We start from the raw sequence: 27,041 nt of genomic DNA, 5'->3' as shown, positions 1-27,041 counted from the left end.
CTGTACCAGGAGACAATGAGTAATGGACAATGCCCATACTGTACCAGGAGACAATGAGTAATGGACAATGCCCATACTGTACCAGGAGACAATGAGTAATGGACAATGCCCATACTGTACCAGGAGACAATGAGTAATGGACAATGTCCAGACTGTACCAGGAGACAATGAGTAATGGACAATGTCCAGACTGTACCAGGAGACAATGAATAATGGACAATGTCCAGACTGTACCAGGAGTCATTGAGTAATGGACAGGGCCCATACTGTACCAGGAGTCAATGAGTAATGGACAATGTCCACACTGTACCAGGTGTCAATGAGTAATGGACAATGCCCATACTGTACCAGGAGTCAATGAGTAATGGACAATGTCCACACTGTACCAGGAGTCAATGAGTAATGGACAATGTCCATACTGTAGCAGGAGTCAATGAGTAATGGACAATGTCCACACTGTACCAGGAGTCAATGAGTAATGGACAATGTCCATACTGCACCATGAGTCAATGAGTAATGGACAATGTCCACACTGTACCAGGAGTCAATGAGTAATGGACAGTGTCCATACTGCACCAGGCGTGTATGTGCAAGAGATAACACGGGTAAGGGAAATCATGTTTGTACTGTACTAATTGTTCCAGTTTGATGCCTACCTTGTGCCCATTCTAATGGTAATCAGATCAGTTGAGGCTGCATTCCTGCTGTTCCTCCCCCATCAACTACAGTTTGAACCATCTCTCCAAAATTCTAATCCTTTCAATCTCTCAGTTAGCGAAGGGCCTCCAAAAATGACTTCTCACTCTCAGGCAAGTCTGACATTCTGAATCATAGAATCATAGAATTTACAGTGCAGAAGGAGGCCATTTGGCCCATCGAGTCTGCCCAGCTCTTACAAAGAGCACCCTACTCCAGCCCACGTATCTACCCTATCCCCCTAATCCAGTAACCGCCATTTCACTTTTTTGGACACTAAGGGCAATTGATCATGGCCAATCCACCTAACCTGCACATCTTTGGACTGTGGGAGGAAACCAGAGCACCCGGAGTAAATCCACGCAGACACGGGGAGGATGTGCAGACTCCGCACAGACAGTGACCCAGCCGGGAATCGAACCTGGGACCCTGGAGCTGTGAAGCAACTGTGCTATCCACTATGCTACCGTGCTGCCCTGCTACCATGCTACCGTGCTGAAGGAGGTGGTTTGCTGAGAATTTGGCATATCACCTCTTGGAGAAATCCACAATCGACCCTGAACTGGATACACACCTGCATTGTTCAACAAGTCCCCATTTTACATTGTCAAACCATTCTCACAACGGAGCAAATGTTCAACAGAATGCTGCTGCGACCAGGAATTCTGGATGATCCAAGGTGTCATTATCCTTTTAGATGGACATTAAAGGTTCTCCAGCACTAATCTTAAGGCCATCAAGGTGGCACAGTGGTTCGCACTGCTGCCTCACAACACCAGGGACCCGGGTTCGATTCCGGACTTGATTGACAGTGTGGAGTTTGCACATTCTCCCCGTGTGTGCGTGGGCTTCCTCCAGGTGCTCCAGTTTCCTCCCACATTCCAAAGATGTGTGGGTTAGGTGGATTAGCCATGCTCCTCGGTGTCCAAAATGTTAGGTTAGGTTAAGGAGTAACGGGGATAGGGCGGGGCTGTGGGCCTAGATTGTGTGCTCTTTCGGAGGGTGCAGAGTCAATGGGCCGAATGGCCTCCTTCTGCACTATTGGGATTTTATAATTCTGTGGGATTCCATGAAGAGGCACTAAATAGATAGTTCCTTTAAAGATCCAAGAGGGAGGCGATGGGACGATGGCCTCCATCCATGCTGTAAGGTTTGGTAATTAACCAGTGTAAATCACACTAAACAAGTGTCAGAGGCAAACTTTGGGCTACAGGCGAGTAAAATTGGAAGAAGACCTATTGCTGGTTGGTGGCCGATTATGGATGGGATTTTGTAGCCGTTCCCAATGGCAGGGTCACCTGGTCCCACCAACCAAGGGTTCCCCAATGGTGGAGGATGCAAACAATGGAGAGACTCGTTGACATCGGCGGGCTGGAGGATCCCACTGCCAATCAATAGCGGGCCCCTCTGCTGCAGGGTGGGGGGGGGGGGGGGGAGGCAGGGGAGGGTGCGGGTGGAGGGGCGGGGGGGCAGAAAATCCCACCCTACGTGTGCACTCGAAACCGCTTCCTCAGTTCTAGATATGAACCAGTTGGACGACACTTGATTTTAAAATTATTTCAGATGATGGCTGGCGGCGGGGGAAAGATTGCGAAAGTTTAATCGCAAAATGATTTGCAGCGGAAGGATTTGCAGCTGAAAATAAGAAGCACCGAAAATAAACGACAGCACAAAAACGGTGCGGGGTTGTAAACTGCTGTCTTAATTTCCTGCTGGCGCAAAGCAAGAAAGATAGTTTGGCTTTGTGAGGTTTCAAGAGTTGAAAGACAGGCAGTGGTAATCCCCGTCCCACAACGTTAACATCTGACCCGCAGGTGATGGGTGACAGTTCAAGAGTGGACACATCCGCATCCCCAGTGGGGTCCACAGATCCAGCCCCGAAAGTCAGGAGAGGGCCAAAGAGCTGAAGATAGCTTCCGCCCTGCTCCCGACGCAGTGATGAAGTAATGAGGCTGAGATAAATACAGGTTGAAAATCCCTTGTACGAAATGCTTGGAGCCGAGTGTGTATCGGATTTCGGAATTTTGCGGATTTCCGCGTTGGGAAGTGCGCATCGCCCAGAAGCCTGGTGGGATTTCGCATTTGTGACGTCACGTCGGGGCTCGAAGAAAAGTACAGATTTCGGAATGTACTGCGCATATGCGGCGCGCGTTGGGAACTACGCATGTGCGGCGCGCGTTGGGAACTACGCATGTGCGGCGCGTGTTGGGAACTACGCATGTGCGGCGCGTGTTGGGAACTGCGCTTCACCTAGGAGTATTGTGGGATTTCCCACTCGTGACGTTACGTCGGCACTCAAGAAAAAAGTGCGGATTTCGGAACGTTTCTGTTTTTGGAATTTCGGATAAGGGATGTGTGGTAATACCAGGTATTGTAGTACCTGAGAGGTGAATGACCATTGGCTAGACCTAGGAGTCTACCATTGGCTAACGTACATAGCTCCGCCCTGAGAGGCGGGGTATAAGAACCAATGCCGTCCCAGCAGCCTTCACTTTCTGTATCGAAGCTGCTGGGTACAGTTCTAGCTGATTAAAGCCGATTAGATATGACTCGCCTTGTCTCGAGAGTAATTGATTGTGCATCAATTTAATCAGCTATTACTTCAGTGAAGGATGGATCTCCGCATCAAGCCGGAGTGCCTTCAGCTCAGCCCCCACGCAGACAACTCCGCTGCTATCTTCAAGCACTGGCTGGCGTGTTTTAAGAGCTTCGTCGGCACGGCCGGCGACACCCCCACGGAAAGGCAGAAAATGCACCTTCTACGCTCGCGGGTCAGCCCTGCAATCTACCCTCTGATCGAGGAGGCGGAGAATTATGCTGCAGCTATCGAGCTGCTAGAAGGTCACTATATCCGACCTGTGAACCAGGTCTACGCCCGTCACCTGCTGGCAACTAGAAGGCAAAGCCCTGAAGAAACACTGGAAGACTTCTACCGGGCACTGCTAGTGCTGGGCCGGAACTGTGGATGCCCGCCAGTTTCGAGGAACGAGCACACAGAACTTTTGATTAGGGCTGCTTTCGTGGCAGGTATGACTTCTGATATCCGCCGAAGGTTCCTAGAAATGGACACACTGGAACTTACTGAGGCACGGGCCCTGGCGGGGTCTATGGACGTTGCGTTTAAAAACGCGCTGACTTTTTCCCCCGGACGCGCGGCGCCCCCCTGGGCTGCGTGGCACCTCTAACCCCGCAAACCTGCGCGGCGAGACAGCCTACTATCGCTACCGGCCAATGCTGCTTTTTCTGCGGGCAGGCGAAACACCCCCGCCCGCGCTGCCCGGCCCGCACCGCCACCGGCAAAGGGTGGGGCAAGAAGGGCCACTATGTCGGGGTCTGCCAGGCCCGCGCCGTGGCCGCGGTCTCCAGCGACTATTGGCAGCCTTTAGCTCAGGTCCCGGCCGTCCAAAGCCCATCGCCGCCCTCCTATACCCTGGCCGCATGCGATCCACAGTCGCGGCCATTTTGTCCCCCCAGCCACCACGCTGGATGGGTGGGCGCCGCCATTTTGTCCCTCGCCGCCGCCATCTTTGGCATCCCCGGACTCCATGTACGACCCGTGTCTGACGCCATCTTGGATGGGGCCCTCAAGCCCCCAGCACAGCCAACTCCACGCTGCCTGACCAGAACGTCCCCTTGCTGCAGCTGGCCTCCGTTACCCGGGACCGGCCTCAAGCCCCCAGCACAGCTGACTCCACGCTGCCTGACCAGAACTCCCCCTTGCTGCAGCTGGCCTCCGTTACCCTGGACCAGAGTCGGCCCCGGACGCTAACGAAAGCCACCACAACGATCGCCATCAACGGACACGTGACGTCTTGCCTGATCGACTCCGGGAGCACGGAAAGCTTTGTCCACCCCAACACGGTAAGGCGCTGTTCTCTTGTCACCCATCCCGTAAACCAACAAATCTCCCTGGCCTCCGGGTCACACGCGGTGCAGATAAAAGAGTTCTGCCTAGCGAACCTCACTGTCCAAGGCAGGGGATTCCGCAATTTCCGCCTGTACGTTCTGCCGCACCTCTGCGCAGCCACCCTTCTTGGGCTGGATTTCCAGTGCCACCTACAAAGCCTGACCTTTAAATTTGGCGGCCCTATACCCCCCTTACTGTCTGCGGCCTCGCGACCCTTAAGGTCGACCCGTCATAACTAATAGGTCGCCACCAAGAGCAGACGGTACAGTGCCCAGGACCGGACCTTCATCAGGTCCGAGGTCCAAAGGCTGCTGAAGGAAGGGGTCATCGAAGCAAGCAACAGGCCCTGGAGGGCTCAAGTAGTGTAGGTAAAGACCGGGGAGAAACATAGGATGGTCATCGACTATAGCCAGACCATCAACAGGTTTACGCAACTGGACGCGCACCCTCTCCCCCGTATAGCCGACCTGGTAAACAGGATTGCGCAATACAAGGTTTTCTCCATGGTGGATCTCAAGTCTGCCTACCACCAGCTACCCCTCCGTAATGGTGACCGCCAGTACACTGCCTTCGAAGCAGATGGGCAGCTCTATCACTTTTTAAGGATTCCCTTCGGTGTCACGAACGGGGTCTCGGTCTTCCAACATGAGATGGACCGAATGGTTGACCGGTACGGCTTACGCACAACGTTCCCGTATCTTGATAACGTCACCATCTGCGGTCATGACCAGCAGGACCACGACACCAACCTCCGAAAATTTCTCCAGACCGTGAATATCCTTAATCTGACCTACAATAAGGATAAATGCGTGTTCAGCACCGACCGTCTAGCCATCCTCGGCTACGTTGTGCGAAATGGAGTCATAGGCCCCGGCCCTGAATGCATGCGCCCCCTCATGGAGTTCCCCCTCCCTCACTGCCCCAAGGCTCTAAAGCGCTGCCTCGGCTTCTTTAGCTATTATGCACAATGGGTCCCTAATTACGCCGACAAGACTCAACCCCTGATCCAGTCCACAACCATCCCCCTGTCGACGGAGGCCCGCCAGGCCTTCTGCCGTATCAAAGCGTCATCGCAAAAGCCACGATGTGTGCCATCGACGAGTCCCTCCCCTTCCAGGTCGAGAGTGACGCATCCGACGTAGCTCTGGCAGCTACCCTCAACCAGGCGGGCAGACCAGTGGCCTTCTTCTCACGTACTCTCCATGCTTCCGAAATTCACCACTCCTCGGTCGAAAAGGAGGCCCAGGCCATAGTAGAAGCTGTGCGACACTGGAGGCATTTCCTGGCCGGCAGGAGATTCACTCTCCTCACGGACCAATGGTCGGTTGCTTTCATGTTCGATAATGTACAGCGGGGCAAGATTAAGAACGACAAGATCTTGCGGTGGAGGATAGAACTCTCCACCTACAATTACGAGATCTTGTACCATCCAGGGAAGCTGAACGAGCCTCCTGATGCCCTGTCCCGCGGCACTTGTGCCACCGCTCAACTGGACCGCCTCCGAGCCCTCCACGAGAACCTCTGCCACCCGGGGGTCACTCGTTTCTTTCATTTCATTAAGACCCGCAACCTGCCCTACTCCATCGAAGAGGTCAGGACAGTCACCAGGGACTGCCGAATCTGCGCGGAGTGCAAACCGCACTTCTACTGGCCAGAGAGAGCGCATCTGATAAAGGCTTCCCGTCCCTTTGAACGCCTCAGCATGGATTTCAAGGGCCCCCTTCCCTCCACCGACCGCAACACGTACTTCCTGAACGTGATTGACGAATACTCCCGGTTCACATTCGCCATCCCCTGCCTGGACATGACCACGACCACCGTCATCAAGGCCCCCCAGGGTATCTTTACACTGTTCGGTTTCCCCGCATACATTCACAGTGATAAGGGGTCCTCCTTTATGAGCGACGAACTGCTTCAATTCCTGCTCAGCAAAGGCATCGCCTCGAGCAGGACAACCAGTTACAACCCCTGGGGAAACGGGCAGGTCGAAAGGGAGAACGGAACGGTCTGGAAGACCGTCCTGCTGGCCCTTCGGTACAGGAATCTCCCAGTCTCCCGCTGGCAAGAAGTCCTCCCAGTGGCCCTTCACTCCATCCGGTCGCTGCTCTGTACTACCACAAACCAGACACCTCACGAACGTCTCCTTGTTTTCCCCAGGAAGTCCTCCTCCGGGACCTCGCTCCCAACCTGGCTAGCGCCACCCGGACCCGTCCTGCTGCGGAAACATGTGAGGGCGCACAAGTCGGACCCGTTGGTCGAGAGGGTCCACCTGCTGCATGCCAACCCCCAGTACGCATACGTAGCGTTCCCCGACGGCCGCCAAGACACGGTCTCCCTTCGGGACCTGGCGCCCGCCGGAGCCCCACGCGCACCCGCACCATTGCCTCCACCCCCACCCTCCCCGCAGCACCTGACCGGAGGGTCAGTACTGCCTCCGCCCCTACCCAGCGCCGAACAGGCACCGACGCCCCCTACAGGCGCCCCTCCCCCCTGCTCACTGTTCGCCCCAACAGCGCGCCTAGGGGTGGCGAAGCTGCCTGGGAGGGAGACACCACGTTCCCGGAGCCACAACCGCCGGGGCCCCCACCAGGATCATCACCGAAGCCCAGACACTCCAGAAGGATGACCAAGCGACCCGATCATCTGATTGCTGCACCATAAAACAACAAAAAAAAGAACTTTTTCTGTTACCCTCAACATCACGGTACCTCCATACCTGGTCCGACCATGCAAAAGGCGACAGTAACGCTGGTCATCACCCCGCTTGGTTCCTTTTTTTAACAGGGGGTGAATGTGGTAATACCAGGTATTGCAGTACCTGAGAGGTGAATGACCATTGGCTAGACCTAGGAGTCTACCATTGGCTAACGTACATAGCTCCGCCCTGAGAGGCGGGGTATAAGAACCAATGCCATCCCAGCAGCCTTCACTTTCTGTATCGAAGCTGCTGGGTACAGTTCTAGCTGATTAAAGCCTATTAGTTATGACTCGCCTTGTCTCGAGAGTAATTGATTGTCCATCAGGATGCTCAACCTGTAATCCGAATGATGGAACGCAGCTCCGAGCATAGAGGATAATTCGAAGGCTTGACTCATTTTTAACCTCGTTACCAGAACAGGACGCACTTAAGGACAAATCGCAGTGAGTCAGTCAGAACAAAAAGTGACTCAATTAGTATCGAGCCGGGGTACAGTAACATGGGAAATAAAGGTAGGAAATGCAGTGAGTGAGTCATCACTCGGAGGGGAAAGGCCGGTCAACATTTCTAACAGCGAGGTGTGTTGCTAATTGGAAAAGCAGGCACTGTTTTATTTCCCTGGGGCCAGGCAGGGTAAGCAAAGGCAATGGGACTGATCTCAGAGACTGGCGGTGTCACAACACTATGCCGATGTTCCTGATGGCATGCTCCATGAAGTAAAATAAGGTTGACACTCGTGATGGGTGCAGCTTTCACGGGCCAAGTTATGAGAACATGTGGTAATGGCGTTAAGGGTTTGCCCGTGACAAGTGTGAACACTGAATCCTCTGGAATATCCAGCATCGATGAAAAAGCTGAGAGCTACTAACCTGCATAGTTGCTGAACCACAATACCTTGCATTGATATAGCATCTTTAACACGGTGAAGCATTACAAAGCACTTCAATGACGATCAAACAACAGTGGACCCCATACACTGTCAGGATATATTAGGACGTGTTTTGAGGGCGAAAAGAGGTGCGGAGGGGATTAGGGCGGGAATTCCAGAGCGCCCACTTGTCCAAAATCAAGGCCACCATCGCCGGCACGAAGAACACGATTGGTACCCGAGAGGCCAGAGTCTCAGGGGGACTGTTGAGCTGGAGGGTACAGAGTTAGGGAGGGGTGGGGCGATGCAGGGTTGTCGACAAGAAGGATGAGAATTTCAAATTGACGTACTGCTTATTTGGGACCCGATAATGTAGCTCATCGAGAACGGGGGCGATGGATGAGTGAGAGGTTAGTGCGAATCAGGACTCGAGTGTGGTATTCAATTGTTCTGTGGTTGATTATGTGAGTCTGATAACTGATCTCACTTTATTTGATTGGTTTCGTCTGGGTGGTAAATAAACAAACAATAGCAATCGGGGCAAACCGGAGATGAAGCAGGGAGCATTCATTTTAAAACTGTGAACAAAACACTCATAGGCCTGAATCTTCAGAATGGTGGGGATTTATCAGGGTTCATCAAACTAAGTGTCAGGGGTCGCAGGGTGTGGAGGGTAGAGAAGGCCCAGGAGGGGGCGGGTGGAGGGGGGGGGGACAATTGGGGTTCCAGAGGGGTGGGTTGGGGTTCAGGAGGGAGGTCTGAGGGTAACTAGGCCTTCAGGGGTAAGGGGGGGAACCCCAGTCGGAAGGGGTCTCCTGATGGAAGTAAGTTTCCCACTCACTCCCCTCCCCATCACACTCCACCCCCCCCCCCTCCGCCCCCCACCATGTTCTTGCCACAGATCTAACTTGGATTATTTCAGGCCTTCCTCCACAGATCTTCAATCCCACCCTTTGGCCTCAAAATTGAGGCTGGGCAGGAAATGGTCCTTAAATGACCACTAATGTGCGAATTAAGGGCCTCAATTCGGGCAAAGGTGGGCTTCTCATCCAAGGCCTTGCCCATCCCAGCCTATAAATCTCCATGAAATCATGGTGGGCAAGAATCCAGAGGGAGTCCCCGTCCTTGAAATTTCTGTCTCAATGTCCCAAGATGTGCAGGTTAGGTGGATTGGCCGTGCTAAATTGCCCCTGAGTATCCAAAGGCTAGGTGGAGTTATGAGGAGAGGGCGCGTGTTCTTTCAGAGGGTCGGTGCAGGCTTGATTGGCCGAATGGCCTCCTTGTGCACTGTAGGGACTCTCTGATTCTATGAACTGGTGCACTTGCTTGCTAGTGGATATCAGTTCAAATTGGATTTGTAATCTTTTCCTGTCCATCAACTGCTATGATGCCGGGGCATGTGAGTATTGGCAGTCCACTTCCAAGATGGACTCTATCAGCCTCTGTCGCTCCAATCGCTCCATTTTCATATGAAACATCTCCCCACCTTATGACGGCCTTGAGGGTCTCCCAGAGTGTTGAAGGAGAGATTGACTCCGGCCTATTTCCGCGAGGGTGGCAGACAACCGCTGACAGAATTTTATCAACAGACAGCAAAGTGGTGTCTAATCTCCAAGGCGGGCGTTGGGAAGGACCAAACTCTGAACCGTAAATAGGCAAAATGAGGTGCACGGTTTGAAGTGCCGATTGCCGAGTAATTATTATTACCAAAAATAAAGAAGTCGATTCCGGAATAGGCCTGATGAACTTGTGAAAAAAGAAAGAAAATTCTTTCTCGTTTGGATACAGAAAAAGCCACGGATCCGCCCCACATACCTGCTCTGCAAATGAGGTCAGCGCCCTAGCCGCCAGAGATTTTGATTTGGAACGGTCCAATTAGGGTCCAAGTCACAGTTCAGGTCACCTCCCAGAATCACCCGGTGTGAGTCTAGGTTGGGGAGAGAATTCACGAGCGAATTTATAAAGTTCATGTCATCCTAGTTGGGGCATAGATGTTTGCCAGGATTACAGGGCTGTTGGGCCAGTAAACTACAGAGAACAACATAGCGACCATTCGGGTCCTCTGTAACGTCAGAGGGGGAGAATTGTATTAATTTATGGATTAATATTTCCGTGTCACTGGCCCTACTCGAGTGGAAGACCCACCCCACCCAATTTGTACAAAGCCTTGACTGGTCCTTTAACCGCAGGTGGGTTTCTTGCCAAAGCACAACATCAGAGTTTAAGAATAATATAATAATAATCGCTTATTGTCACGAGTACGCTTCAATGAAGTTACTGTGAAAAGCCCCTAGTTGCCACATTCCGGCACCTGTTTAGGTTCTTAAGATGGGCGAAAATCCTAGCCCGCTTCTCTGGGTCATTCAGACCTCGAACGTCCCAAGTTACTGATCGAAGTGGAGGTGCCCCACGGCCTCTCACACCGGATTCAACCTTTTCCAAGGAGGATCACCGAGTAAGGAATCCCGGAAAGAGACATTGAGGAGACCCACCCTAGATGGCCACCGGGCTAAGTCAGACAGAAAAGGATTCACAGACACCACCAGCCAACCAACATTGAAACCCTCCCCCTCCCCCTTCCCTCCCTATCCCCAAACCTCCCCTTGGCAACACGAACAAACAAGCCCAATCACTGCGTACCTCATTCACAAAATCCTCCTAAATGTGCAATCGAAGCTCACATTCACAAACTATGACGAGGTGCAGTGAAGCTCCCCTCACCTCTCCCGTTAGCTAACTTCATCACCAGCCGCGAGGCTCTGCTAAAGAAAAGGCAACAAGCGCATAATTTGCAGCATAACAATAATCAGCAAATATTAAACCCGACAACAAGTACAAACCCTAAACGTGACGGAAACACACAATATCAAACGCCTGTGCACCAGTCTCCAAATTAGAACAAACATGAACAAGTATGAAACAGAATTTGAATTAAATTTTTGAATAAAAATGTTGGCTTCCTCTGGAGAATCCAAATAGCGGTCCCTCTCACCAACCATCACATTCCATACCCCAACAACTCTCTGAGTAAAGAGGTTTCTCCTCATCTCGCTCCTAGCTCTCTGACTGACCATATTGAAATTGTGACCCCGAGTCACTGTCATACCAACTAGTGGAAGCAAAATCCTTTACCCTGTCAAAGTTGTTCAGAATTTTGAACACATCAATAAGGTCGCCTCTTAATCTTCTCTGGGAACAAGCCCAATTGCTCCAATCTTTCCCTGTGTCTAAAATTCCTCATTCCTGGTATCATTCTAGTAAATCTCCTCTGCACTCTCTCCAGGGCTTTAACATTCTTCCTTAAATAGGGTTCCCAGGACTGGACATAATACTCCAAATGTGATCTGACCAATGATTTGTCGAGGTGCAGCATCACTTCCTTGCTTTTATATCTCTGCCTCTATCTATAAACCCAAGGATGCTATAATCTTTCTTAACAACTGTTTCCACTTGCCTGGCCCCCTTCAGAGAATTATGCAATTGAGGTCCCTCTGCTCCTGAACTCCCCTCAAAGTTGTACCATTGAGCCGATATTGTCTCCCTGTGTTTCTTCTCCAAAATGCGTTTCGCTTCATTGAAGTTCATCAGCCAGGTGTCTGCCCATCTGGCCAACTTGTCAATGTCCCTCTGAAGTGGCTCAGCGTCACACTCACAATTCACAATTCTCCCTCGCTTAGTATCATCTGCAAATTTAGATATTTTGCCCTCAACACCCACTTCGAAATGACTTGTATAAATCAGAAAAAGCCAGGTTCCCAACACTGAGCCCTGGGGAACACTACTTTCAACTCATCTCCAGCCTGAGAAATGTCCACCTATACCTGCCCTCTGTTTCCTATCTCTCAGCCAACTTCTAATCCATGCTGCCAAGGACCCATCAATCCCAAACAATTTTAATTTGCTAGCAAAGTACTCATTTAGTCCCACTGCCATACCCTCTGCTTCAGTGAGCAGTTCCCCCTGCTTGTCCGTTATGGGCCCCATTCTATCCTTCACTAATCTTTTACCATTAATACGTGTGAAGAACGTTTTGCCATTTGATTTAGATCAGCCTGCCGCCCTTTCCTCGTGCTTCCTCTTAGCCTTCCTTGTTCCAGCCTTAGTTTCTCTCCTGCATTTGAGATAGTCGTCCTGATTTCTGTTGCTATTATTATTCCGGCATGCATCATATGCCGCTTTTTTCTTCCTTATTTCATCATCAATATCCTTTGTCCTCCAACGTACTCTAGTTTTTGATACCCTGTATTTACTTCTCTGGGTACTGTTGCTAACTTTTTGTTGGTTCAATTGGCTCTGTTTTATAACCTTTGCTCTCGAGTCGCCAGGTATCTTGATGATACCACCACGAGGTTCAAGTTCAAGTAATGATCAATAACTCAATACACTGATTAGTAAGATTCAAATCAAAGCACATTTATTATACACAGTAATCGCTACTCATGCACAAATTCTACGTCTAAGCTACTTCTACACCTAACAGGCCTGTACTTAGCTTCGGACTGGCCCACCAGGTCAGGGGAACAAATGGCCTTTCATTCGGGTTCTGAGTCTGCTGGATTCGAAGTTGGTACGGATTGGTAGCTAGGAGCGCCTATCTCGTAGCGAGCGTTGACTTAAGACTTACTGGATATCGGCGGCAGTTGAACCGGTCACGGTCAAGGTTGGTTTGCGCTGCTGAGTGACCCGGTCAAGAAGAACGATTTGAACTTGGGGGCTTAACTTTATAGTCCCCAGGGGCTTCCCGCCTTTCGGGGTGGACCCTGTTCCTGATTCCAAGTGATTGGACTCCGTTCCAATTACTTGGTTCGATTTCTCCAATACGGGAGCGGTTCCCTGATCGATGGGTTGTCTTGAGGTGTCCGTTAACCTCTTTTGTGTTGGCTCCTGCTGGTGCCGGGGAGTCTGGCTTAGCTTTGTTTGTCCCAAATGTTGCGATTGTTCCCTGGGATCACTCATCAGTATGTAGATGGCTGCTACATTATTATGCAGATGGCTGCTTGTATCGATGCTGTCTGGGCTTTTGCAGAGTTTAGTACACAGTAAACTTTCACCTGCTGGTTTCTGCCTGTGTTGGCTGAATTTCCCTGCAGCCTTTGCTGTTCTCCATTTTACATCGGAAGTTGGCCAACCCAGGTGGCTACATGTCCTCCTTGTGATCCTAACGCAAAGCGTGAAGGATCACACAACAGTGTGGGTTTTCATTCCCTGACTCGGCGTGCACTCTTCTATGGCCTCTACACTGACCATAACTATGCAAAAAATGTTTAAGTGACAGTTCTGAGGGGCGCTATGTCAAACAGGGGCATGCATCACAAAACAAGAAAATGGGAACCACTAACTATCCTTAATATACTACACTCACTCAAACATTTCATCACACTCACTTCCGAAACCATACAAACAAAATCATAGCAGTTTTATACACATTTTCTGGCTTGGCAGTCAAGCTCAGGATTGTACAATTGCTCATGAACATTTCTTTATTTACAACAAATCACAAATGAATGCTCTTTATTATAGATCGCGGGGGTCGGGGGTCTGGTCATATCCGAAAATAGGGGATCTTATCCTATATACCGGGGTTTGAGCGCGGTTGGCTCTCCTTCTCCATTTTCTCAGACGAATAGTCTGCACGATGCAGCAGAGTATCGCCAATACCAATAGGGATTCTATCACGTAGGACAGGGAGTACCAGGTTATAAACCTGTCACACCAAGATGGTGTGGTGTCGCTTGTGACTGGGCTCTGGGTACTGTGGGGAAGTGAATCATTAACGGCTGCGGGAGTTGAGGTCAGGGGGTTCGTGTTCGCGCGCAACCAAATGTCCATTAGGGTTATGAGCCACGCGGAGGATGTCCTCATGGTTCTTCTTCTCTTCTCTTCTCTTCTCTGGTCCTGGAGCTTCTGGAGTTCTGTGGGATCATAGATTATCATAGAATTTACAGTGCAGAAGGAGGCCACCCGGCCCATCGAGTCTGCACCGGCTCTTGGAAAGAGCACCCTACCCAAGGTCAACACCGCCACCCTATCCCCATAACCCAGCAACCCCACCCAACACTAAGGGCAATTTTGGACACTAAGGGCAATTTATCATGGCCAATCCACCTTACCTGCACATCTTTGGACTGTGGGAGGAAACCAGAGCACCCGGAGGAAACCCACGCACACACGGGGAGGATGTGCAGACTCCGCACAGACAGTGACCCAAGCCGGAATCGAACTTGGGACCCTGGAGCTGTGAAGCAATTGTGCTATCCACGATGCATAGTGTCTGTTACTATCTTGGTTTAATATCTTGTACGATAGCCTGTCTGTCCTTTGGTGCCAATTACTCCCTTTATAATTGGTCACTATGTGTGACTCCCTCATTTTTTTTTCAAAAACCAAGTTTCGGGACAAGACACACTTACAAATACTGAACCAGTGCGAGCCGTCTCGCAGACTGTGCGATTTACCATCCAAATGTTTGAAGATGTAAATAGCATAAGGTTGGCAACCTAAGGGTCACCTGAAAACAGAAGAAAGCTTTTTGAACTAAACTTGACGAAATGAGGTGCGTGTGGGCTGCGACGGGTACGATTTGGATGGAGTCCCCGGGTAGGACGGCTACCTATGCCGTGTGTGCCCTACCCTAGCATAGCTGACCAGAGGGGGGGTTCCCAGGCAGGGCGGGTCCCAAGCCGTTTCTCCACTGCCTGAGCAACCGACAAGAACGGGCAAGAAATGTAGTCATCGTGGGGGGGGCTGCCGTATCGGTTCTTCCCTCGAACCAGAAGGCAAGTTACGAACGGGGGTCTGTGTTTCCGTTGACAGACGAGTTCCTCTGAACTGGCGTCTGGGACCTTAACAAGTCTCTGTGGACAAATTCTCAGAGGTTTCGGCCGAAAAGGCGTGGGGCCGTGGAAAAAGAAATTCCGGTCGAACATACAATATTTAACAAAACAAGTACAAACAACATCAAACATGATGTAGGTTCCATCAGAAAGGACACCGTTTTCTCCCAAGCGGTTCCTTTTAAAACATCATCTGGACACCTCAGTAATCGGTTGCGAACAGGGTTGCAAAGTGGTTCTCGTTTTGGGAGTCAGACTCCAAGTCGTCATCTTCTCCCAGATGCCAAACTCTCGAGTGTATCAGGGCTGATAGGGCTGCATGGTGTGATTTGGGATCGCTCTCGTCATTCCGGACGAGTCTGTATGAATTATCTCGGTGCCAAAAGGTGGTGTCTAGTTCTGTGGGGACGGAATCGGGGTCGTCATTGTAGGTCGGTGGTGGGGTTTGTTGAGGAAAGTGATCATGAAGGGATCACTCGAATCGTGGTCAGATTCGCTGGGTGTGGGTCCTGTTGCATGGGGATAGTAGGGAGGCGTGCTGTGGCTATTGTCCGAGTCACAGTCGCTGTCGCTGCTGCTGCTGTCTGTGGGCGTTCCGGGGCGGAGTGTATATTTTGGGGTGGAGTCGAGGTTGAGTCCATGGCTGGGCTGGACGTGTTGGGGGAGGGTAGGGTTACGTTGGCTGTGGGCGGGGTGTGGTCTGCTACGTCGAGCATGACGTGGTGTGCGTGGTTAGACTGTGTTCCATATGCCTTCATCTGGTTGATATGGAACCACGCAGTCTTTCCATTGGGGTACTTTATTTTGTAGACGGAAGGGCTGACTTTGTCTGCAATGGAGTACGGACCCGAGTACTTTGGTGACAGGAATGTGCTGGGGTTGTATACGGAGAGCATGACTTGCTGTCCTACACTGAACTCAGTCGCATGCACTGTCTTATCGAAACAGGCCTTGCTCTGTTTCTTTCTTGTGCCCAATTTCACTGCGGCTGCTGGCTGAGCCGTATTAACATTCTGCACTAATTGTTTGACTGCGAGGGCCGTCACTTCGGGGCTGGTCAAATCTAATCCTAATAAAAATTCTGTGCCTTTCATGAGGCATCCGGTCATGAGGGTGTGTGGGGTGTAACCTGTGGATGTGGAAACCGTATTTCGCAAAAACATCAGCGCAAAAGGGAGGACTGAGTCCCAAGTGGTGTTGTTTTGCTGGACCATTTTTCTGAGGGTGGATTTTAGGGTCCGATTCATTCGCTCCACGATACCACTTGACTGGGGGTAGTATACAATGTGGAATTTTTGGGTAATGCCAAATATCGTGAGGACGTTCTTCATGACACGTCCCGTAAAATGGGAACCTTGATCGGATTCAATGCTGCGGGGGAGTCCCCATCTCGTAAAGATGTGGTGGGTGAGGATCTTGGCTGTGGTCTCTGCCATGTTTGTTCTTCCATCCATTTTGTAAACGTGACTATCACCACGAGTACATATTTATAACCATTCCTGCAAGGGGGCAATGGTCCTATATAGTCAATCTGGAGGTTAGTCCAGGGGCCATTAACGGGTCGGGTGTGACTGAGCTGAGTCTTTTTGGCGTATCTGTCCGGGTTGTTCTGGGCACAGATAAGGCAATTCTCAATGTAGTGATTTACATTGTCCTTTAAACTCGGCCACCAGCAGAGCTGCCTGAGGTGGGATGTAGTGGGATCGATTCCCTGATGTCCATGACTGTCATGGAATAAACAAATCAGTTGATTCCTGTCCTGTTCAGGAACCACATAAAGGGTGTCTTTTAACATCACACCATCATGTGTGGTCAGAGCATTTTTAAACCTCTCATAGGGGTCTGGATAGTTTCCTTTTAAAATCTCCCTGAGATTGCTGTCCTGCTTCTGAGCCTCCGCTAGATCCTCGATATTAGCCTGCGAGACCTGAACTGCATTCACTGGTGCGCTTTCGGGGGGTGTCCAAAAATATCCCTGCCTGGAACCTGCGTCAGCCTTTACATTTCCAGGGGGGGGAGTAACGATGGTGACTACGAACTTTGACTATCCCAAAAGTCCTGTTCTGTGCTCTCTCCAAAATCGTAAAGAATCGGGAATTGAGTCCCTGCTTGAGCATGGTCTCGGGACTTGTGGCTACTGTGGGGGCTGCTGCGGGGGTGATGTTGTTGAGTTCCCGGTAATCAATGGTCAGTCGCCATGATCCATCGGTCTTTCTCACTGGCCAAATCGGGGCATTATTAGTGGAGGCTGCGGATCTAAGTACGCCCTGCTCTAATAAGCTGTCGATTACCTTTGAGATTTCTCCCTCTGCCTCTTGGGGAAATCCATACTGTTTTGGGGGTCTAGGGTCAGGTCCTGTGCTTTGTACTGAACCAGTCATCCGGCCACAGTCATGCTTGTGGGTCGCGAATGCTGTCCTGTTCTTCTGTAAAACTGCCCTAACCTGCTTGTCCGTGCTAATTGTTGTCGGGTTAAACCAAAACTCGCCTACTTCGCTAATTTTGTAGGCGTATTCACCTATTGTGAGCGTTGCGGGGGCTCTTGCGGACTTTGCCATTTTCCAGACACATTGGTTGACTGGATCAAATGAAAGGTGGTGGGAGTTCATGAAGTATATGCCCAAAATGTGTTCTGCTGTGTGGGGCAGGTCAACTAAAACTATGGCGTGCTTGGTGGTGATGTTGCCGATTTGAATGGGTACAGGGTGTCATGATATTCAGGTAAACATCATAGCACATACATACACACATACTGATGGACAGATCAACGGACCAATCAACACCCACACAACACGACAGCCAATCACAGGCAAGAGCATACACAGTACAAAACAGGGAACACGACACTTCCTGGGCATTCCAGCAGGAGACAGCTCAGGGCACAAAGCTCATAGCAAGCCACTCAGACATCCACCATGTGCTGAGGGCCACTACTAGATAGTATTAGGAATAGGTCCACAGATTCAAGGGTTATGATCGAACCTCAGTGTTGTGGAAAAAAATAGCCAGCACTTTGAGGTTTCGCAAAAGGTCTTTTATTGTAGCACGAAGTTCGTGGAAGGAGTTAGAGTGACCACCGTCCTTCTAATTGGCCCCACCTTACAAGAGTATAGCAGTACTTGATATGGTTTAATAAGCAATATTTAGAAAAAACGAGGCATTCCTTTGATAAGCACAGACAAATGAGCAGTGTTAAACAACAGGTCTTGAATTCCCAGCCTAAGAACAATAATAATTGTCTACTCTCAGCAAAATGTGCAGCTGTGCACTTGTTTACATAGTCTGAACTTCTGCCTCTTACATGCAGAACTTCTTGACTGAAATAAAGCTAATATATCCATCATGCTTTGCCAAGTGCCCATTGCCATGAAATAGAGTCAAGCAGCCGGTTAAGAAGGAATACAGGGTATTAAGGCAACTAATCCACCAACTAAAGTTCCTTCTACAATTCCCTCCTTGTTGATCATATGATCAACACATTGTTAGTACATCACAGTGTCCTCAGCAGCAAAGGGTGGGTCATAATGTATGGGGAATGGGCGTATGATAGACACCTGTTTGTTAAGTGGCTGGGACCACGGAGGCAAATCTGACATCCGCGCCCCCATGCCCTGACAACGTCCCGAGCAACATTTAAACAGTAACCATACGACAATCAGGATTACAATAATGATTATAATCCAAATCACAATCCTCTGTCCTAATGTTCCCAACCATCTAAAGCCAACATCCCATCCCTCATCCTCATGCAACTGTGCCACCTCTCGACGAATGTGATCCACCATGTTATCAATTTTCTCTGAGTTATCAGGGATGTATGTGCAGCAGTCACTGCCAATCAGGGCACAAGTACCTCCCTTTTCTGCTAACAAGAAATCAAGGGCCATCCTATTCTGTAGGGCAACTGCTCTCATCGCAACCATCTCTGTCTCTATTTGGTGAACAGCTTCCACAGTGTCATTAGCTGCCTGCTGAAGGATGTCTCTTAATTCGTGTAGTTCGTATGCATTAGCGGCTATTCCTAATGGTGGCATCATTATTCCCAGCATTTGTGTCCATGTCATAACATTGCGTGTCGTCCTGTGATGGGGATGGTCCTTTAGTTGTTGGACGTGTTGTACATAAGGGACTACGTATCCCAAATAGAAGGAGCCCTCCCAATTTTCTGGTTACCATGGGTACGCCTTGCGTCCATAGATAAAGTATGTGCCGTTATATGCGGTCAGGTTTCCTTTACTATCAGTCATCATTAGTCTAATCGGGTCCCCTCCCCAGGGGCCTCCATTAGTACGATTTTCAACCGCTGACCAGTCAAAGATGAATAGCCCTTTAACTGTAAGGCGGGGCATAGGGGGTTGCCCGTTCAAGGTCTGGTCGCACTGACTTGTGCCGACTGAGTAGGCCCCATATGTTTTATGTTTCCTAAAGCATATGCTACCCTTTGGGACTCCAGTGTAATTGGGAAGGATCAAACAGGGCGTTTGACGTGTTACATTAAACCCCCACCATTCCTCAAACCTATTCATATCGTATCCAGCTAATCTCCAATCGAACATATTCTGTGTATCTTCTCCACGTCCTGTACTATTTTGTCTTAGAGCCCATTCTGCTGCCTCTTTACTGCCGAAGGGGATAGGTCGCACAGGGAAGCCCTCCTCCAAGCACCTGGGAATTTGTGTACAAACCAACAAATGGATTTATTTACCCTCTCTGCGTATGAGTGAGACATGTATATTAAGGTGTCAGTATGCAATTTACCCTCTACATGATGTTGGATTAATATGATGATATAAAAACATCAACGCCGTCATTCTCTTCAGGTTAGCGTCTCACTAGTACTCTCAAAGTTCCGTCTGATGTAGTTTACACGAGTTGCGCGGATCCCACCTGGCTTTTCTTTTACTTTAACGGCTGTTCGGGCTGTTAGCAGCACTTGGTAGGGTCCAGTCCACCTAGGAGAAAAATAATCTTTGTTTAGTGCTTTCACATATACTTGATCTCCAGGTTTAAAGGGTGTGTATTTCCCTCTTTTGGATGCATCTGAGCCTGTCGCACCTTTTCATGTTTTGGGGTTTTTTCCATTTTTTTTTTCCAGCGGTTTCACACATGGCCTGGGCAGACTTTAGCGATGCCTCACCTGCCCATATTATGACTACTGCTGCTTGAATCATTGGGGGTTTAGTTCCAGTTGTCGTGGGATGTTCCAATTATTTTCTCCTACGGGGTTAAACCCGTATTACGATTTCTCTGATTTCTCAGGGCATACATCACTATGGGTATGGCATCTGGCCGTAGCAGCCCATTTTGTTGACACACTTTTGTAACTGCAGTTTTAATTATTCCATCCGCCCCTTCCACCATTCCTCAGGATTGTGGCTGACATGGGATGTGCAATTTCCAATCAAATCCCATGGCTTCTGTTCGGGCCTTGGTCAATTTGCTAGTGAAATGAGTTCTCCTGCCACTGTTAATACCCATTGGTATCACAATCCCAGGATATTCATCCTTCAACACTTCAGTTGTCTGATTTTCCACTGGCTTATCAACAACAGTAGGCATCACTCCCACCTGCGATCCAGCTATATCATTACCCAAGATAAACTGTTTTTCTGGACCAGATAATTTCTCTATTACTCCTACTACCACTTCACCACTCTTCGCTGGACTTTCCAACCTTACCTTATATAATGGAACATTACTCCTCTCACCCTGAATTCCACATATTACCACCTTTTCTGGCAACATTCTTCCCAGACTACATAACTCCTCATCTCCAACCATCAAAGATTGACTAGCTCCCGTATCTCTTAAAATTGTGACTTCATTAAGAGTTATAGCTGGGGGAAGGGCAATTATGATGCCATTAGACGTGACTTGGGGGGGATAAGGTGGAGAAGTAGGCTGCAAGTGTTGGGCACACTGGATAAGTGGGGCTTGTTCAAGGATCAGCTACTGCGTGTTCTTGATAAGTATGTACCGGTCAGACAGGGAGGAAGGCGTCGAGCGAGGGAACCGTGGTTTACCAAGGAAGTGGAATCTCTTGTTAAGAGGAAGAAGGAGGCCTATGTGAAGATGAAGTGTGAAGTTTCGGTTGGGGCGATGGATAGTTACAAGGTAGCGAGGAAGGATCTAAAGAGAGAGCTAAGACGAGCAAGGAGGGGACATGAGAAGTATTTGGCAGGAAGGATCAAGGAAAACCCAAAAGCTTTCTATAGGTATGTCAGGAATAAGCGAATGACTAGGGAAAGAGTAGGACCAGTCAAGGACAGGGATGGGAAATTGTGTGTGGAGTCTGAAGAGATAGGCGAGATACTAAATGAATATTTTTCGTCAGCATTCACTCAGGAAAAAGATAATGTTGTGGAGGAGAATGCTGAGCCCCAGGCTAATAAAATAGATGGCATTGAGGTACGTAGGGAAGAGGTGTTGGCAATTCTGGACAGGCTGAAAATAGATAAGTCCCCGGGACCTGATGGGATTTATCCTAGGATTCTCTGGGAGTGTTGATTCCCAAATTTCTTTCTCTGTCAGTCTGGCCTCAATAAAAGTTGAGATGGATTCGCACGTAAAAAGAAGTTATTTATTTAGCTTGCAAGCTTGATTCATTTCATAGAAATATAAGAGACATCCAGTTTCCTATATCCCAGAAAGCGAATGAACAAAGAAACAAAGGGATCTCTGCAAATCAATTCAAATGGTATCAAGTTTCACATACTCGACGCCCGTAGGTCAGCCTATATCCCTCCTGACCTGTTTGATCTATTCTGATTGGCTCACTTCCAATCCCTTTCTCTGGCCCCTATCAATGCAGCATCACTCTCATAGACACACCTCTTCCTGCTTTTTCCATGCGGTCTCAAATCCCTTTGTCCCTAACTGCCAGAATCAAAGTGGCTTATTTCTACATTACATTAACTAGTATCTCTAAAGTAACTATTTTATATCACATTCGTCAGGAGGCCAGGGAAGAGATTGCTGGACCTTTGGCTTTGATTTTTATGTCATCATTGGCTACAGGAATGGTGCCAGAGGACTGGAGGACAGCAAATGTGGTCCCTTTGTTCAAAAAGGGGAGCAGAGACAACCCCGGCAACTATAGACCGGTGAGCCTCACGTCTGTAGTGGGTAAAGTCTTGGAGGGGATTATAAGAGGCAAGATTTATAATCATCTAGATAGGAATAATATGATCAGGGATAGTCAGCATGGCTTTGTGAAGGGTAGGCCATGCCTCACAAACCTTATTGAGTTCTTTGAGAAGGTGACTGAACAGGTAGACGAGGGTAGAGCAGTTGATGTGGTGTATATGGATTTCAGCAAAGCGTTTGATAAGGTTCCCCACGGTAGGCTATTGCAAAAAATACGGAGGCTGGGGATTGAGGGTGATTTAGAGATGTGGATCAGAAATTGGCTAGCTGAAAGAAGACAGAGGGTGGTGGTTGATGGGAAATGTTCAGAATGGAGTACAGTCACAAGTGGAGTACCACAAGGATCTGTTCTGGGGCCGTTGCTGTTTGTCATTTTTATCAATGACCTAGAGGAAGGCGCAGAAGGGTGGGTGAGTAAATTTGCAGACGATACTAAAGTCGGTGGTGTTGTCGATAGTGTGGAAGGATGTAGCAGGTTACAGAGGGATATAGATAAGCTGCAGAGCTGGGCTGAGAGGTGGCAAATGGAGTTTAATGTAGAGAAGTGTGAGGTGATTCACTTTGGAAGGAATAACAGGAATGCGGAATATTTGGCTAATGGTAAAGTTCTTGAAAGTGTGGATGAGCAGAGGGATCTAGGTGTCCATGTACATAGATCCCTGAAAGTTGCCACCCAGGTTGATAGGGTTGTGAAGAAGGCCTATGGAGTGTTGGCCTTTATTGGTAGAGGGATTGCGTTCCGGAGTCGGGAGGTCATGTTGCAGCTGTACAGAACTCTGGTACGGCCGCATTTGGAGTATTGCGTACAGTTCTGGTCACCGCATTATAGGAAGGACGTGGAGGCTTTGGAGCGGGTGCAGAGGAGATTTACCAGGATGTTGCCTGGTATGGAGGGACAATCTTATGAGGAAAGGCTGATGGACTTGAGGTTGTTTTCGTTGGAGAGAAGAAGGTTAAGAGGAGACTTAATAGAGGCATACAAAATGATCAGGGGGTTGGATAGGGTGGATAGTGAGAGCCTTCTCCCGCGGATGGATATGGCTGGCACGAGGGGACATAACTTTAAACTGAGGGGTAATAGATATAGGACAGAGGTCAGAGGTAGGTTCTTTACGCAAAGAGTAGTGAGGCCGTGGAATGCCCTACCTGCTACAGTAGTGAACTCGCCAACATTGAGGGCATTTAAAAGTTTATTGGATAAACATATGGATGGTAATGGCATAGTGTAGGTTAGATGGCTTTTGTTTCGGTGCAACATTGTGGGCTGAAGGGCCTGTACTGCGCTGTATTGTTCTATGTTCTATGTTCTATGTTCTATTACCTGCTCCTCCTGATACACATGAGTAAACTTTACCCACACAAGTAAATTATTTCAAAAGATCTGGCACCTTCTTATCAATCAACTCTTGATCAGGCTGTACAATCTTTTGCACCTCCTTTGCTTCACCTGGGTTTTCCTTTCCCACTCTAACAAACCTCACCGTCTTATCCTGTTTTACCACATCAGCCTTCCCAGTGCTTTTCTTCAACCACCAACACTGTGACTTTACATGGCTTAGTTTATTACAGTGAAAACATTTGAAACTTTTGACACTGTCCATATTATCTCCCATCAGATCACCTTTACCTTTGCCACTTGAGTATTTCTCATGTCCCCAGTTTCTATCCCTCACCGGCTGAAACTGATGTTGGAAACCAATCTTTGATTTATGAACTAATTCATAATCATCTGCCATTTCTGCTGCTAATCTCACAGTTTTAACCCTCTGTTCCCATATGAGTTCTCACTACATCAGGAATTGAATTTTTAAACTCCTCCAAAAGTATAATTTCTCTGAGAGCTTCATACGTTTGGTTTATTTTCAAAGCACTTATCCACCTATCAAAATTGTCTTGATAGCAACCTGCTTTTAGCCAAGAGCGATGCTCCTGTAGAGAGGCTTGCTCCTGTGTCTTTTTTTTAACTTTGGTTCTGTTATGGTGGACGGAAGTTCAACTGCAGAAGCTTGCAGTTGGGGCTGTTTTTTGAGAGCCACTTCCTTAGCTATTTTATCAGCAAATCTGTTTCCCCTGGAGATTTCATTGTCTGCGGTAGTATGCGCTTCGCACTTTAATATAACTATTTTGCTGGGCAGCTGAACAGCATCTAATAAATTTAAAACCAATTTAGCATGCTTAATAGGTTGGCCGGAGGAAGTTATGAACCCCCTGTTTTTCCATAATTGGCCAAAATCGTGTACTACCCCAAAAGCGTATCGAGAATCAGTATAAATGTTGACTGTCTTACTCTTTGCTAGAATACATGCCCGAGTAAGCGCGAATAATTCAGCCGCTTGGGCAGACGTTCCCGAAGGCAGAGCAAAAGCTTCCACTATCTCGAATGGAGTTACTATTGCGTAGCTGGCTAGGAGGGTCGTATCATTTGGTCGGTTCGCTGACCCATCAGTAACAAAAATGATGTCTGGATTTTCAAGTGGGTGACTCAATAAATCAGGGCGAGGGGTTGTGGTGGCTTCAACCAATTGTGCACAGTCATGATGAAACAAATGTTCTTCATCCGAGGGCGTGGGTATGAGTGTAGCAGGATTGACAGCTGGTGCTCGCTTGTAGACAAAGTTAGTCTTAGAGAGAAGGATTACCTCATACCCAATGCGTCGAGACGCAAGAAAAATGCTACGTTGCGGATGAATTAAGCAGGAGCAAAACAGAATGAGGAACCAATACTGTACACGGGTGGTCGAGTACAAGGGGTACTGATTTTTCTACTATGGCGGCCTTGGCTGCTACTGCTCTTAAGCAACTTGGCATACCCTTTACCACTGCACATAGGACGACCGAGTAATAGGCAAGGGGTCTTTTCCCTGCTCAATGCTCTTGCACCAGGACCCTGTTGCAAATCCCCTTGCTTCATTCAAATAAAGAGTAAAGGGTTTGCTGAAATTAGGAAGTCCCAAGGCAGGGGCGCTAATCACGGCTTGTTTCAAATTACAAAATGCTTGCTCCCTCTCTGGGATCCGGGTAACAACCGAAGGGGCATCCTGTAGGGTAGCCTTTCGCAATACTGTGTCCATCTCTCTATAGTCCGGGATCCACTGCCTGCAATAGCCCACCATGCCGAGGAAGGTGAGGGTCTCCTTTTTTTGTACGCGGAGTTGGAACCCTTGCTGCAGCCTGTATTCTTTCATACCCAAGCCTCCGCTGTCCTTGCTGAAGCTGAAATCCTAAATACTGAACTGTCTCCTGACAGAATTTCAGCTTGTCCAGTGAGGCCCTATGCCCTCTTTTTGCCAAATGTGTCAATAACAAAAGGGTATCCTGTTGGCAATTTAGACCCCCCTCTGACGCCAATAATAAATCATCCGCATATTGCAACAGTGTTGAGCTGGATGAGAACTGGCACTCATCCAAGTCTCTTTTAACCGCCGCAGCATATACTGCCGGGCTTTCTGTGTAGCCCTGTGGCAGGCGCGTCCAAGTGTACTGTTGATTCCGATATGTAAAAGCAAATAGATATTGACTGTCCGGGTGCAGTGGTATGGAGAAAAAGGCCGAGCATAAATCTATGACAGAGAAAGTGTCTGCTGCTGGTTGTATAGAAGACAAAATAACATTTGTGTCCGGCACCAATGGAGCAATAGTGATCACAATTTTATTGACGGCTTTGAGATTATGTACAAATCGCCACTCGTTGGGTCTTCCCACTTTTGGAATGGGGAGTATAGGGGTGTTACAGGGGCTTTGTGTCCTCTTCAGCACCCTTTGCTGTAATAGTGCACTGATAATCCCCTCTATTCCTTTCTCTGCGTCTGACGCCAACCGGTATTGTTTCAAGTATGGCAGGGCAACGTTCTTCTGTAACTGTACCCGGTGCGCTGGGGCAGAATGGACCTTTCCAACATGATTTTTATGTTGGGCCCATAGATCTGCCGGTACCTGGGCCAGGACTGAAGGGAGTAAATGATGGCTGTTTCGGGGCGGTTGTTGACTTTCAAATGTAGCGGGCCATTGTTCCTCCTTCCAGGTCACTGTGCCCTCCTGTTTGCCATAAAACTCTATCAGGCAATTTCGTCCATCCATTTCAATATAAATCCCATGTATTACTTTTTTCCTTTGGCCTCTTTGATCACTTCTCCTATTTGCTTTGCCTTAGCGGGATGTCTTACGGCCAATGTTAAATGGGGTTCTGAAGTTAAACCCATCCTAAAAAGGTCCCTCTGACTATAGGTCAACTGTACTAACATTCCTAATCCCACAACTGTGAAAAATAAAAATGGGGTGACATGCAATGTTGTCTGCTTCCCAAGGTGACATTGCGCTTGTAAATTGTATGACTGTCCGTCTTTACGAGCATACCAAGCCGTGCAGTGGGTCACTGTGCTCTCTCGGCTGATCTCTATCAGGTGTTTTAATAACTGCGCCCAAGGGTCAGTGATCTTTTGCAATGCTTCCTGCAGTTGTTTAACAATTGTGCTGTAAGGGTTAAAGTCCAGCTACCAGCAATATAACACAGGCACAGAGCGATCTGTCTCTTGGTCAAAAGCTATTAAATTCAACAACTGATGAGCGCGTATCTGAGGCAGTTCCATAAACATGCCTTTGTTGGTGCAATGAATTAATGCCCCTAATTTCATAGAATTTACAGTGCAGAAGGAGGCCATTCGGCCCATCGAGTCTGCACCGGCTCTTGGAAAGAGCACCCTACCCAAGGACCACACCTACACCCTATCCCCATTACCCAGTAACCCCACCCAACACTAAGGGTAATTTTGGACACTAAGGGCAATTTATCACGGCCAATCCACCTAACCTGCACATCTTTGGACTGTGGGAGGAAACCGGAGCACCCGGAGGAAACCCACGCACACACGGGGAGGATGTGCAGACTCCACACAG

General features: G+C 48.9%; 1 long non-coding RNA gene across 2 annotated transcripts in view; it reads left to right on the top strand.

The window, feature by feature from the left end:
• Positions 1–549: 549 nt before the first annotated feature.
• The window catches only part of LOC140403398 (uncharacterized), a 104,218-nt gene continuing 77,726 nt past the window's right edge, over positions 550–27,041 (top strand). Inside the window, exon 1 of one of the 2 annotated variants that reach the window (XR_011938297.1) lies at positions 550–605. This is a non-coding gene — a long non-coding RNA (uncharacterized lncRNA). The remainder of the gene's footprint in view (positions 606–27,041) is intronic. The other variant, XR_011938298.1, reaches the window with a different exon arrangement.

This window comes from Scyliorhinus torazame, chromosome 27 (genome assembly GCF_047496885.1).
Source record: "Scyliorhinus torazame isolate Kashiwa2021f chromosome 27, sScyTor2.1, whole genome shotgun sequence".
NCBI lineage: Eukaryota > Metazoa > Chordata > Chondrichthyes > Carcharhiniformes > Scyliorhinidae > Scyliorhinus > Scyliorhinus torazame.
This window is presented reverse-complemented; position numbering and strand designations above follow the sequence as displayed.